This window comes from Topomyia yanbarensis, chromosome 1 (genome assembly GCF_030247195.1).
Source record: "Topomyia yanbarensis strain Yona2022 chromosome 1, ASM3024719v1, whole genome shotgun sequence".
Lineage (NCBI taxonomy): Eukaryota > Metazoa > Arthropoda > Insecta > Diptera > Culicidae > Topomyia > Topomyia yanbarensis.
Genome location: NC_080670.1, coordinates 70,282,930 through 70,298,658, shown reverse-complemented (window position 1 = coordinate 70,298,658; position 15,729 = coordinate 70,282,930). Strand labels below are relative to the sequence as shown.

The window sequence follows — 15,729 nt, the reverse complement described above, 5'->3', positions numbered from 1 at the left end:
CGATTCTTTACTTTTTCGGTCCCACCTATCAGCATTGAAGTATCGCCCTTACGTTTTTTTACAATAACTACCGTTCTACACCACCGATTTCGTCCGTATTTTTTCAATAGCGATCATTGTTACTATTTACAGCTGGTATCAGCTTGATAATCCTAAAAAAATACGAAAATAACAGTTTCGCCTTTAAACTGCTAGCAAAAAAAGTATCGCCCTGCGTATTTGCATGGAGCGTGGAGGGCGAAACTTTAAATAAACAAACAAAAATACAGTTTCGCCCGTTGTATTTTTTGCTGTAGTTTAAGAAAGCAAGATCGTAGAATCAAAATTTTTAGGTTAATTTGTTGCGTTTCAAAGCCCTCATTCGCATGTATGAAAAAAGCCATATGTTTACATTTGTAAGTATCGCCCTTTTCACAAAAAAGCGTTGAAATGAAATCGCAGCTTCTGATATCACGCTATCTCTGAAGTGCATGCGTGCATAGTTCCAAATTTTACTTCGACATCGACTTTTTCTAAAGGGTACTTCCCAGTAGTATCCTTAATTTAAATTATTATCGCTAATCTTAATGTCAAAGAACAAATAAAAACCTCTCTAAAACGAACTGTTTGGGAAAATCATCATCATTACTGGAATATTTATTTTCACGAATCTTTTAGATAACCTTCCGTCACTTGCCTTAATGCACTGGGTGCACAGTGGTCTGAAAATCTAGCGAAATCGTCTTAGGGTACCAGCGGGTCTAATTCAGAGCTATCTGCGCGGCGAGTTAAATCTGTAAAGAATACTGAAAATTAATTTCTATTCCATAATTTTCAGTTCAGCAATTCGAGAGATCGTGCTCACCGCAAGCCATTAAAAATAGACTACGTTGTGAAGTGATGGTCACTATTTATTAAAAAATCACGGTTAAATAAAAAATAAAACTATTAAAAAAATTCAAACTGATTAGGATTTTTTTTTAATAAGCTTTCGTAATATTTTGTAGGAAAAAAGCTGAAAATTTCAGTATTTTCTCTATCTGCAACATATAAACCCTTAAGTATACCAATTAATTGGTATACGAATTGGAATAGATTCGCCAAATTTTGGAAGAAGTCTATAAAATAACCCCTTGAAAGCTACCTAAAAATTGTTGTAGTTCGCTGCAATAAAAAAATCACCAAAAATGAAATGTATCTAATTATGTGAAACACAGTGAATAATACATACAATAAAGACCCATTTTTATCAATCTCATGGTGTATTTTAGGCTGACAAAATGGGGACATTGACTAAATCGGGCAATTTTTTTTCTTTATAATAAACTGAAGCTGTTAAAATAATCTTCCCGTCCCTTGATGTAGTCTGATAACTATTTCTGATTATGATGAACTTTTTATTTTTGCATATTTCCATCTTTATGATAAGGAAAACATGCTCAAGAAAGGATTTACTCGAATTCAGTCTTGTTCGTCTGCTAGAGCCCATCAAACGTACACGGAAACGCTCGCTATCGCATAGCAACCAAATTTTTAGTCGTATTTCTGAAATCGACTAGTTAAAATTTGGTACAGCTAAACGATTATTGATTTTTCTAAACTGTCATTGTTGTTTTCGGATCAACAAAATAGTGGCTGAAATAACTAAAATATTCAGTTGAGAAAATAATGCTGGCAGTTAGCTTGGACGCACACCATCAGAATCAGCACATTAAATGAGTTGAAACAACTAATGTTATTGTTGGTTTTAAGATTGGTGCGAGTTGAAAATAAAATCCAAATTCGTTGTTTCAATTATTTGTTTTGTTAATTTAATTTCTATCCAGTCGTTGATTTAAGGATGATCGGATGTTGAAAATAATAATAGATTTGGTTGTTTTAACTGTTTTATTGACTAAATATGTACTATAAGCGTGTTGTTACAACTAATGGTATTTTTGATTAAAGAATTAAATATATTTGAAACTAGCAAACGATGTTATTCTTTTAATGCTATTTGCTGACCAGGTTTGACAAACTGCTAAAATTTCTTTATTAAAATGCATACCTACTGTAAGGCCCTCGTGTATTTAGAACTTGTCTATATTCTAATCCGCGAGAGAAATATAACCTTATCATTGAAATGAAAAACCTTTCTTCACTACCTTTCAAATGTCTTGTCAGATGGTTTCATATAATATCGACCTTTAATGATAAAATCGATATTTATCGGTATGAACAGTAACAATTATTTTAATGTAATGTGTAAGTCTAATTTCCTAGCTGTAGATTTAAACGGAGATTTACGACAACGCTAGTGTTATTTATAATATATGCACTAAGTCTATTAAGACTGATAAATTTAATGATCACTTGATGTTGGCAATACCACAGATTACAGACGTTTAGGCTCGATTCGAAATGTGTGTAAATACTCTCTACGAATAAATTAGACGACTGCAATAGCAAACGTTTGTAGGTGACGCAATGATCGATGCAATGCAGTTGAAGTGCAGCTGTCAAACACGTGTAGCAAACAGTTGCATAGATGACAATAGTGAAACATTGATTTACAATCTGTTATCTGTGGCAATACCGTCAGCCCATCAACCTAACTATTATATTAAGGGCCTTTGAACCGCCAGAATATTATACATGAACCCATCCAATGAAACCCCCCTACCGATACATACCCGTCCATAGAATATCTACTGTCCTTCGTCAGTTTTTTTGCATTACCGGGATAGTATCGAAATTACGAAGACGTTGCTGAAGGTCATCATAATGGTCATTGCGATGCATGAAACTGAAAATAAAGAGAATTAAATATTAGCACCTTTGTACTTCCAGTCTCGATAGTGTTGCATTATCTCTGGGAACTCTAGAGACCATACAAAACTTCGACACAGACCACATAACCAAATCTTACAAAATTTGCACATTGATAGATGAACAAATACCTGAATATTTATGAAAAGATATATAAAAAGAACCTTCTCAGTAGGCAAAATATAGGAGCGTATTCCAATAATCATCTCAAAGTTGTCTGCTTTTAGAATTCACTATACGCAGGATAGTATTTGTCAAGGAGTAACTAGCAGGAAGTAAAAACGAGTGCGAACTCACACATTTAGAAATATAAAATCACTATTGCTTGACGATGTTTGCAATACCATCAATCTCATCAACCAAGAGCAGAACATCTTCTGATGATACTGGTAGATAAACCACAAGTAGTTGCCAAAGTTAGATTGGAAAATAAGCACCAATTACCAGTGCGATCATAGGCTTGATTAAATTCCATTTCGAGTCATGATTCCTCTTCCGTCCAGCTGCACATATTTCAGCCTGCCGCGAAAATTTGCCGTTTCTCTATCAACTTACCTACAGATTATTACTAGCATCCGCTTCGAGGCAGACACCTTCGTTCAGAAACTCCACGGCCGTTATTCAGTTGGGTTGATAGTCACGAGCAAAATTTCCATCTGCTGAAAATGGTCGTTGAAGTTCCGTCCGCAGCAATGGTTAATAAATATCCTACCAACCTTCGGTGCTAGCTCTACCGGTATCACCAAAGCACCACATATTGTTCCATGGTTATAATTACATTCCTGAAAACGAAAGTTATAATACTTTACATATTATCATAAAATTCAAATAAAGCAACAAATTTGCTTACCTGAACTTCGAAGATCCAAAGTCGACGTTATGGCAGCGCGGCGCGGCCCGCCATACAGTGTTGTCAGATGGTTTCATATAATATCAATGTTGGCTCTCAAACCAGGGATACCAGGTATAATTTTCAAATGTCTTCACATTTCATAACCAATGTCTTCATTTGTCTTCAACGGCCAGGATTCGGAATATTTAAATTTCTGCACAATAAACGAGATTATTTGTGTACATTGTTTCGATTGAACATCATAGTAAGAGTTGAAATATCACAACAAAAGCATAATATTATGTCCAATATATACGCGAACTGAGGTCTTAGTGGAATGTACGTAATATTTCAAAGGTTTTCTTCCATTGAGTTCCACTATGTTTACAGGATATAGATTTTCAACAAAATCATCCGGCTGCTCTTATTACGACACCGGTTGAGCGTGACGACTGTAAACAATTTTAAAGTCACGTTCATAAAAACAAACTAACAAAACGACGCCGGTTTTTACGATATTTTTTGTTGTGTAATGACATAAACAATAAAAAATGGGTACTTTTAGAAACGTTATCGGCATGTCGGCATTGAATAACAATCGGTATAAATACCGATAAATCGGTTTATCTAGCAACGCTGGACATACCTTTATAAAGACCATTAACAGCCCATGTAGCATGTAGGGTGCACGCATGCTTTTTATTTCCTCACATATAGATGACGCTTGTGTCGTTTATTTACTTTGCGCAGAATATTCGTGATCTAACGCTAGATGTCGACCGCCAGAGGGCACGGAAGTTCAATGATGATGTTTTTATTTTCATCTGTCAAAACGCATTGGAAAGTAAATTCTGAATTTTTTAAATTCAATCAATATTATAATTAAACGTTATTTCTTCTAATGAAAAGTAATATTGGTGAAGAAAATATGTTTCCTACCTCTGAAAATATCCAGATGGTAACTTTCTTGTTACTTCACTCACATTTGTTCTTCTGGTTTCAATTTAAACTAAAATGAAATTCAGAGATTGAAATTTCGATAGAAAACACGAAGGTGGGCAAAAATCACTGGATTAAAGAGTGTAGTTGTTGGTAGTCGAGGTTATCCACTGATAAGTCCAATTTCTAGATAAACATTTTCCATATCTAAAACAACCAACCTAACCTCAACAATACAAAAATAATTCCGGATCTCAATAATTCGTAATAAAATATTGAGTTCAACTGAATGTTTTGGTGTCAAACGAAAGAACGAGTGTTTTCTTATCACCTGTAATCAAGCTTTTTGTGAAACTATGTGATATTTATTTTAAAACAATTAAAATAGAACAACCATCCTATACCATCAATGCAAGAAAATGTTTTCATCATCATTTGACTAGTACCGAAAATGAAATCCAGTTGGCGCATCGAGCGAAAAAGTTTCACGTTTGAGAGCCAATTGCTTGACGTCAAGCGAACAATACACGTGCAGAAATATTGTCAATAAATCGATTATTGATGAATATATTGATCGTGTAAGGGTATCTTGAAAATATTGATCATGTAGAAATCAAATAGGATTGACGTATTGAAGCAGTCTTGGCAATATTTTTATTTACTGCGAACCCTACACGAGACAAGAATATTGTTAATAAAAATATTGACAAGACTGCTTCAATCCGTCAATCCCATTTGAATTCTACAGAATCAATATTTTCATAATGTCCTTACACGATCAATATATTGATCAATAATTGGGTTATTGTCAATATTTCTGCTCGTGTAGGGTTCGTTCCAACAATAAAAAATATGGTTCATCTAGCTTGTTCCTTGCAAAAACCCCATAGATTTGAATTTGATAGTTGATAAATTTTCCTGTTGACCGACGAAATCGGGTGCTCCGAGGTCAACCGAATAATTAACCGACTAAGTTGGGTTTCGCCGGTGAACACTTCGCGTCAACAAATTACTCGCCGGATTTAAGCTGTGTAATTTTATCGATTTAATTGGTTGAAATAGACTAATTTCAAGAGATCTCGTTGGTCGTTTTGTATTGATTGATGACGTCATCACAGAGAACAAACGTCCATCTTCAGCATTCAACTTGTGTAAAATTTCTAACGGTTTCGAAGGTACTTGGGATATCCAAACCTACTGTCGTCATGTTTTTTTGCGGCTGAGGTCGACAAAATTGACAGCGGCTATTCCTCTACCCAGTCAAACTAGTCCGGAACCAATTCGGACTTCCAGCATGAATTCCAGCTCAAATCCATCAACCGATAGAGTCGGAATCGGTTGTTTTCTTTGAACAAGATTCCATACTGAATCCATTCAGGATTTCGAACCGGTTCAGGAATGGATTTGATTGTTGGAATAGGTTGGTGTGGCGACGCTAGTGTTTATCGTATATTAATTCAAATGTTTACACACGTTTTTAAAATATTTTTGTTCGATGTCTGTTCTCTGTGACGTCATCCTGAAAATTTTTGTAAGGCTTAAATGCACAGTTTATAGAGAACAGTTGCGCATATAGTTAAATAAAAAAAAAGTCTACCTATCGAGCGCAATTGGGTCATTAAGGAGTTTTTCATTCCATTCGATAAATTTTAGGTCCAATATAATAATATAACATTATTTCAAAAAAAAAATCGTTGTAATACGTTATAACGATTTTTTTGTTTTTTAAAATAAATTTTATGTAAACATAGACAACCATACATAGGAAAACTGCGGTTGTTTATATCTGGCCTATCAAGACAACACCCAAAATGAAAAAAAAACTATATGCATTGGATGGTGTTTATGTCAAATAAAACATGTATTCATTTTTTCTGACAGGGCATCATTTGTCGTGAAATTCGATATGTCAAATGCTTCTGATAATGTCAAATCAAGACTATCAACAAATTTCTTTATTTTAAATTTAAATTTTATTTTCACGTTTCCTGAGTTGGAAAAAAACATTGTTATGATCACGAAAATCAGCTTTATCGATGTATGGAATAAAAAGATTTTTTCTCATTTAATGGCCCAATTGGAATCCATCTCTGATACCTCTACAGCAAAGCTGGATTCTAATTTTGCTCGATAGGTAGACTTTTTTGGCTTCAATCTCTGCACACGCTTTGCGTATCTTTATACTAAGGCCTTTGCGAAAATGAGCGTCGCAAGCGTCATCTGTATGTGAAAAGATGAAAGGCTTTTGTGAACCGCGCTTGTGTTACATGGGCTCTGAAAGCCTTTTCTATAGATATCAACACAAAAGGAGATACAAGTGTAATACGTCAAATATTAAACAACGAAAAATTTTTTTTTTTAATTTTGTAATATATTATATATAAACATTTGGCGAATGACATAGTTTTTTTTTAAAATGATACGCCGTGACAAAATATCAGCATATTTTACTGAAATTTGAATAACAAACATTGTACCAGGGGCTTAGGTAAGTGTGTTAATTAACTTGTCTCCTTATTCTTATTTATCAAAAACCAGAATCTAAATTAGAGATACCCTTCACAAGGCTAAATATAAAAAGGAGCAATGTTTCTATTTAGGCCTTGGTTAAGTGGAATCCAACTTCATCTAAATTTACTTGATCGTCTTTTTTAGTACACGTACTTATTTGTTTCTCCGCAAAATTACAACGCTTGGTCAGCAATACCATTCACTCTAAGCATCTTTGCTAGACTTGCTTGTGATGCTTCTGAGTTGCAACATCTGCTAACATCAGTTCCGTATGCGTAGTGCTTCTATACTAGAAGAAGCGCAAGAAAAATGCAATCAATGATATCGTCGATTAGTTAAAATTCTTATGTAGGGTTGAATCATACTGTTACAAATCCATTCCACTGCATGTGTAAATAACGTTACAACATAAACCGGTTCGCGGATATAAGCTTACGCGATCATCGCAATATTATGCTACGCTTTGTGCTGAGGTTATTCTTTTATTCAGATGACTATTTAGAAGGATAAAATACATATCGGCGGATGGGGACATTTCTAGAGCTTTTATTCAAAATGACATATCTACAATGAGTGCCACTCTTTGTTTACTTTCTCTTTCGATTATAACGGCGTCCCTATAGCATTTTTCACCTATTTTAAAGTACAAATCGAAAGACGGTAATTTTTACTAGCATATTATGCAAAGAGTTGAAGGATAAATGTTAAAGCGACCGAATTATTAACAGAAGAGAAAGTGAACAATGAGAGTAACTCATTGTAGATGCATTTTTGAAAAAACGCTCAAGATTTGCCTAGTATTTTGCATAGTATTACTTACAATAACTTAGAGAAGAACCTCTATAAACATGTTCTCATTAGGATTTTTAACATGTGACGTTCCAGTATACGGTTCGGCTAAAACACGTTCCGAGTTTATTATTACCGCTCTGCAATATAATGTGTTGGTATTTTTTTTCGAAACTCAGCTTTTCCTAAAATGAAGATTAGTAATCGTAGGGCAGTATTTATACACAAATATAAAATATCACTTGCTTTTTGTGGTTTTCACCACAATTCCGGCACAATTTGAAACCAATTCTTGCTTGAGATATACACATAAAAATACCTAACTGTTCAATTTCTATGATTAGATTTCAAAAAGGTTTTCTCTCAGTCGATGATGAAAATTATGTTTTGCTAACTGAAAACAAACCAAAATAAATTCACATATAGCGTACCAATTTCACTCATCGGAAATAATATTGGAAAACTTATCTTAATGCTACTCAAGTAATTAACGTATTAATTTTATCTTCCAAACCTGTCGCTTTTATGTATACCGACGTGGCGAGCAAATTGACTCATCCTTTTCAACTAAATAAATGGTTGAATTTGCCTTACAATTTTTGTTTTCCTTTTTGCTGTCTTTATTTTCAGGTATCTGACAGCTTCCGAAAACAACAATTTTTTTCAGCCAAATGGTAATGCGATAATCAACAGCAGCAATAGTTGTATTAGCCATTTTTAGTTGAAACAGCTAAAACAAAAAACAACAACTGCAATATCATAATTTTGTGATTGCGGGGTTTTCCGTGTATGTTCATATTTGGCTGATAAAATCGGGGTTTCAATGTATTATAATAGATATTCAGCATTCGAAAAAGTTTCTCTTGTGAACGAGTGTAGAACGATATTGTTTCTACTTACTTGAAGTCAGCGGCGTAGCCAGAAATTCGGTTTGGTGCAAATCGATCATTCTGTCCAAACGGCATAATTCCGAAACCGTAATTTGTGAAGTTTTAAAATTATGCAGAATTATTTTTTCAGAAAATAGTGACAGATTTCGTGTCTTTAGCGGAATTTTTGAGACTTTCTTGTAGTCATGAATATTAACCTGAGAAAATTCACCATACATACTTCTTGGACGATATACCGTCAAAATAATTTTATCAAATGATGCGCTGTTTAACGTTTGTAAAACTCATCGAAGATACTAAACCTCCGAAATTGGTGGTTTCAAAATGATGCTGTCTTGACCTTAAATTACTGTTTTTAAACATTTGACCTATACATATAACTGGTCATATAACAAAAATTAAATGCTCATCAAAATCGATCAGGAACTGCTAGAGTCGAATGGAAATCGTCATTTTTCATAAATTTCTCTCTACATACGGAAAGTGTTATCCTCGTTATTAATCATATTACGTTTTCGTCTCAACTCGACGCATTCCCAAAATAAAAACCTGTTTTAATCCACCTAGTGGTGCAATTGTGCTTTTCTCATTTGTCCAGACTACGATTCCATGGCAGGTTATGTACAATGCAATGGTGGAAATGAATATTACATGTTCAGTACGATTTGCACATACATTCAATGGATCGGCAGCCACGATCTTGAGATACTATGTGATACTGAAACATCGCTTGAAACCAGCGGCAGATCATGGAGAAAGATCCGGGAGGTTCAGGTCCTGCCGAAATTTTTCAACTTGTTAAGAAATTTTAAACCAGTTTTAATTTTAAAGTTACAACCCCTCACTGCATACCCCCCTCGGGCCGGTATAATTGAAGATTTTTAGAGTGATTGCATAACCTTTCTATATGAGAAAGGCAAAAATGTACCAAAGTCTAAAAAAGTCAATTTTTGTCAAACATCTCAATGTTTTATGCATTTTAAAGTCATTTGGCATCACAAATACAAATTTGATTTTGAAAATTTTTCATTTCAGTTTATATGGGAATTTGCTGTGTGATTGCACTCTTCAACGCGTAACTCCGGAACCGGAAGTCCAATCAATAAAAATTCAATAGCAGCCGATGGGAAGGTTGTACCTTTCATTTGAGACTAACTTTGTGTAAATCGGTCCAGCCATCTCTGATTAACAGAGGTCACATTTGTTTCCACATTCACACATACACACATACACACACATACATTTTCCGATCTCAACGAACTCAGTCGATTGGCATATGACACGGCCCTCCGGGTCGGGATTAGATTGACCAATTTTAGAGTGAATGAGAAAGACAAAAACATTTTTAGCAAATGTTGAAAGTTATGCATTTTTTTATGTTTCATAGACATTAAATCAATTTTAACTTCGCTTCCTATTAAATAAAGACCCTTATTACAGTATATCTCTACAAAAACGAGCTCAATTTGAAAATAAATCTGAGGATTATGATTGATTACAGAACTCTGGAATTTTCTATTGGAATGTTTTCAGGTAGGAATTTGATATTGATGCTATAAGACAACTGTGAAATCAAGACCAATAGATCAGTTACATATCAGGAGGACCCCATTCCGACAATTTATCAAAAGTCCTCATGATGTTTACAACAACAGGTTATCAATCTACGGATCAGATAATTGTTATTATAATATTGAATTAAATTAGTCTGCATCAATAAATTTTCAACTTATATTCAATATTTTTTTTGGGTGAGGTGGGGGGGGGGGGGGTTGTATGGTGTTAAAACCCAAAACCTTCTCTTGGCTACGCCGTTGCTTGGAGTTATTTATTTCGCTTCTCATTTTCCGATATGTTTCAGATCGATCCGATGGTTATAAGTTAGAAAAATTGCAGTCAGAAGGTTCGCACAAATGAATATTTTTGTACCGATAAGTTATCAAGTTCCATCCAGACAACTTGGAAGTGTTCGGTGATTATTTCTAGCGGTTGTAGATAGAAAAATGAAATACAAAATTCGATTTATCGAAATAATGTTTGGCTTATTTCAATGGATTATTACTATATTGAACAATAAATAGGCGACAAAGAGTAATCCACAAACAACAAGCCATAACTTTAAAAGTATTCAAAATAGATATTTGAAGTCTTCAGTAAAGTTATTCGCAAAAGTAAGAGCTACAAATTTGCTGAAGACATCATTTCAATATAATCACTTCCAAGAAAATTTGTGAAAATATCTCACTCATAGGGTGATTAATCAGCAAAAGCACAATACCAGAAGAAAGGGCATATTGCCTCCATTATATTCTCCGAAGATACTATTGACCTAAAATAAGCCGTTTTGGCGTTAATAATAGATTACATGTTTTTGGTCATATTTCTGGCAATGGGAAATGATAAAAGTCTTTCGTTCGCATTTAATGTTTAATATCTCTTTTGATAATAGTCCGATTTCAACAATCTATAGCTTGTTCGAAAGGTATTCGTTAAAGCTATCTAAAAACATATAAGTTGTTAATCTTTATTGTCAATTTCGGCAGATAATTTGAAAAAAACTGCAAAAACGCCATTTTTGCGCATTCAAACATTCATATCTTGGAAACTAAACATCAGACTCAAAAACAAATTAATAGCGTTCATACTGTTTTTTAGTTCTTTCATTTAAAATTGGTTTGGATAAGATCGGTTCAGCCATTGCTGAGAAACACGAATGAGAATTTGTCCGTTACATACACACACACAGACACACACACACACAGACATTGTCCCAAATCGTCGAGCTGAGTCGATTGGTATATAAGACTCGGCCCTCTGGGCCTCGGAAAAAATCTTGAAAGTTTGAGCGAATTCTATACATTTCTTTTATAAGAAATGTAAAACAGTTAGTACGCCTTTGTGCTTACGGCTATAAGTGGACTGTCGCTTTATCCAATTGAGCTATCGCCGTACTATTATAAAACGACTCTTTGTGATCATGTTAAACTGCAGGTTTTTGGAGCAGGGTAAAAAGATATACAAATGACAAAGACCACCAGAGCAATATTAAACTCTGGCACAAAAGAGCGATGTAGTATACAATTCTTCAAAATAGGATACACGAAAGATATTGGAAATGGTAAGTATGGTAGTTTAATAGCTGAATTATAATGATGGAATATATGATACATCAGTAGTATTCGAAATATGCTGAGTATTATCTGAATAGTTTAGAAATAGTTCAAAACGTTTCTGGAATGGTATTTATTTATACGGAAAACTGGCCAGGGGGTCCATTCTCACATTCTGGGGTCGGATGATTCAACGGTTGGGTCTGATGAGAAACCATGGGTTGAGTGAGTGAGCCACTATATGTCACCAAGTTATTCAAATATGAAGAAGGAAACACTATGGATTGAGGATATTTTTCTTGGTGCGGAGCTGGTCTTATTTTTTGGTTTGAAGCTATTTTGGACCCAAATCGTTATCCACAGATTTAGCGAAATAATATCTTTGAAGTGGCAATGCCAGAAATTGATAATACTCGGACTGTGAAAAAATCGGAGATCATAATTGGTACAATGAAGTGGTCAGCTCAATCAGTTCCGTGGTGGAATACAGTGCTACATGCTTTTTGCTTGATTGATTGTTCGCAAAAAATAATTAAATCCTTTTTTCCTAATTTGACTTAAATACAAAATTTAACAAATAAACAATTTTCAAAATTAGCATATGAACCAAGGTTTCACAGAAATTATTGGTGTGAAATATAAACTCTTTCATAGTTTTTAGAGTAAGTCCAGTGATAGAACAAAAAATTCATTTATCGCCTACTTGAAACTATGTGTCTTTCTGAAGAACTTTCAGATAAATTAGAAATATGTTTGCCTCTATGATAAGATAAAATCTCAGTAGCAAATTATGTATGTTTCTATATTTTTTTATACATTGGTGAGGATAGGCTCGTTAATCAACACGTGCAAACGTTTTATTGAAGCGTAAAACAGAATTTACAAATTACATGCCTAGTACTGATATACGCACTAAACTTTTCCTGCCATTCGAAGCACACTTTATTGTGCGCATAATGTAATTAAAGAATGTTATAAATAAAATCGTCGCTCATCGTATATTTTGTTTTGCACGCTAGATGTTTTAAATTTATTTATATGTATCATGCACCTGTTGGCAAATTATAATGCAACTATCGAAAGTTGTTTCTTACACTAGTCATGCTATCATCGTCGGCGAGGCGGGGTATTAACAAGTCTCTAGAATTTACAGTGCATGATAAATTGACTATCTACGGTTCAATTATGTACCTGTGTTGAAACATATAACATTTTTCGCAGGACAGCTCGATCAGTTCATGGTCAAGTTTGTAGTCTAATAAAGTGTTATCTGATTTCATTATATCAAAGATAGAGCGAGTGAATTTTGCAAAACATCGTCTTCAAGATCTGTGCTGTAAAGCTAAGTCGATGAATATGTTATTTCCGTCAAAAAATATTTTTAATGTTATTGTTACATTGGGGAACACAATAGAATATCCTTAAGCGTTATGTGTTCGACGGGTGCACGGGTCCCTTTTCAGATTTCAAACCATGAAATTCCATTGTTGTTACCCAAGCTGGAAGTTGATATTTGGTGACAACTTAGAACATCACCAAACATAGTTTTTGGGGAATAGAAGTTGATGATGCGGCAAGCGGGGGCCTGGGGAAGGGCTTTTTGATTTTTTACATTTCTTATAAAAGAAATGTATAGAATTCGCTCAAACTTTCAAGATTTTTTCTGAGGCCCGGAGGGCCGAGTCTTATATACCAATCGACTCAGCTCGACGATTTGGGACAATGTCTGTGTGTGTGTGTATGTAACGGACAAATTCTCATTCGTGTTTCTCAGCAATGGCTGAACCGATCTTATCCAATCCAATTTTAAATGAAAGAACTAAAAAACAGTATGAACGCTATTAATTTGTTTTTGATTCTGATGTTTAGTTTCCAAGATATGAATGTTTGAATGCGTAAAAATGGCGTTTTTGCAGTTTTTTTAAATTATCTGCCGAAATTGACAATATAGATTACCAATTTATATGTTTTTAGACAGCTTTAACGAATACCTTTCGAACAAGCTATAGATTGTCGAAACTATTATCAAAAGAGATATTTAACATTAAATGCGGACGAAAGATTTTTATCATTTCCCATTGCCAGAAATATGACCAAAAACATGTAATCTATTTTAACGCCAAAACGGTTTATTTTAGGTCAATAGTATCTTCGGTGAATTTAATGGAGGAAATATGCCCTTTCTTTTGGTATTATGCTTTTGTTGATTAATCCCCCTATGAGTGAGATATTTTCACAAATTTTCTTGGAAGTGATTATATCGAAATGATGCCTTCAGCAAATTTGTAGCTCTTACTTTTGCGAATAACTTTACTGAAGACTTCAAATATCTATTTTGAATACTTTAAAAGTTATGGTTTGATTACTCTTTGTCGCCCATTTATTGTTCCATATAGCAATAATCCATTGAAATAAGCCAAACATTATTTCGATAAAACGAATTTTGCATTTCATTTTTCTATCTACAACCGCTAGAAATAATCACCGAATACTTCCAAGTTGTCTGGAAGGAACTTGATAACTTATCAGTGCAAAAATGTTCATTTGTGTGAACCTTCTGACTGCAATTTTTCTATCTCATGATCATCGGATCGATCTGAAACATATCGGAAAATGAAAAGCGAAATAAATAACTCCAAGCGCAGGCGTTGCCAAGAGAAGGTTTTGGGGTTTAACACCATACAACGCTCCCCCCCACCACACCCACAAAAAAATTGTATTGAAGTTGAAAATTTATTGATGCAGACTGATTTAATTCAATATTACAATAACAATTATCTGATCCGTACATTGATATCCTGTTGTTGTAAACGTCATGAGGACTTTTGATAAATTGTCGGAATGGGGTCCTGATATGTAACTGATCTATTGGTCTTGATTTCACAGTTGTCTAATTGCATCAATATCAAAATCCTGAAAACATTCCAATAGAAAATTCCAGAATTCTGTAATCAATCATAATCCTCAGATTTCTTTTCAAATTGAGCTCGTTTTTGTAGAGATGTACTGTAATAAGGGTCTTTATTTAATAGGAAGCGAAGTTAAAATTGATTTAATGTCTATGAAACATAGAACTGTGCACCAAAAAAATGCATAACTTTCAACATTTGCTAAACATGTTTTTGCCTTTCTCATTAACTCTAAAATTCGTCAATCTAATCCCGACCGGGAGGGCCGAGTGTCATATGTCTATTGATTCAGTTCGTTGAGATCGGAAAATGTCTGTGTGTGTATGTATGTGTGTATGTGTGTATGTGGAAAAAAATGTGACCTCTGTTAATCAGAGATGGCTGGATCGATTTGCACAAAGTTAGTCTCAAATGAAAGGTACATCTGCTGCTATTGAGTTTTTTTTATTGATTGGACTTCCGGTTCCGGAGTTACGAGTTGAAGAGTGCAATCACACAGAAAATTCCCATATAAACTGGAATAAAAATTTTCAAAATCAAATTTGTATTTTTGATGCCAAATGACTTTATAATGCATGAAACATCGAGATTTGATGTAAACTCGAAAAAAATAATGATTGACAAAAATTGATTTTTTTGGACTTTGGTACATTTTTGCCTTTCTCATATAGAAAGGTTATGCAATCACTCTAAAAATCGTCAATCATACCGGCCCGGAGGGAATATGCAGTGAGGGGTTGCTACTTTAAAATTAAAACTAGTTTAAAATTTCTTAACAAGTTGAAAATTTTTGGCAGGACCTGGATCTCCCGGATCTTACTATGTGATAGTGAAACATCGCTTGAAACCAGCGCCGGTCAAGCAATGTTTCAGTATCACATAGTATCTCAAGATCGTGGCTGTCGATCCGTTGTATGTACGTGCAAATCGTACTGAACATGTAATATTCATTTCCACCATTG

The 15,729-nt window shown here is 34.2% G+C and overlaps 1 long non-coding RNA gene across 2 annotated transcripts; it reads right to left on the bottom strand.

Annotated features, from left to right (window-relative positions):
* Positions 1-1,874: 1,874 nt before the first annotated feature.
* Positions 1,875-8,616, bottom strand: LOC131677883 (uncharacterized). Of its 2 annotated transcripts, XR_009303448.1 has the most exons (4): positions 7,890-8,616; positions 3,638-3,833; positions 3,343-3,569; positions 1,875-2,764 (listed from the first exon to the last, which is right to left on the bottom strand). It is a non-coding gene; the product is annotated as an uncharacterized LOC131677883 (long non-coding RNA). The 2 variants fall into 2 exon arrangements; XR_009303447.1 differs by lacking the exon at positions 7,890-8,616 and having other exon boundaries at positions 3,638-4,541.
* Between the last annotated feature and the right edge of the window lie 7,113 nt (positions 8,617-15,729).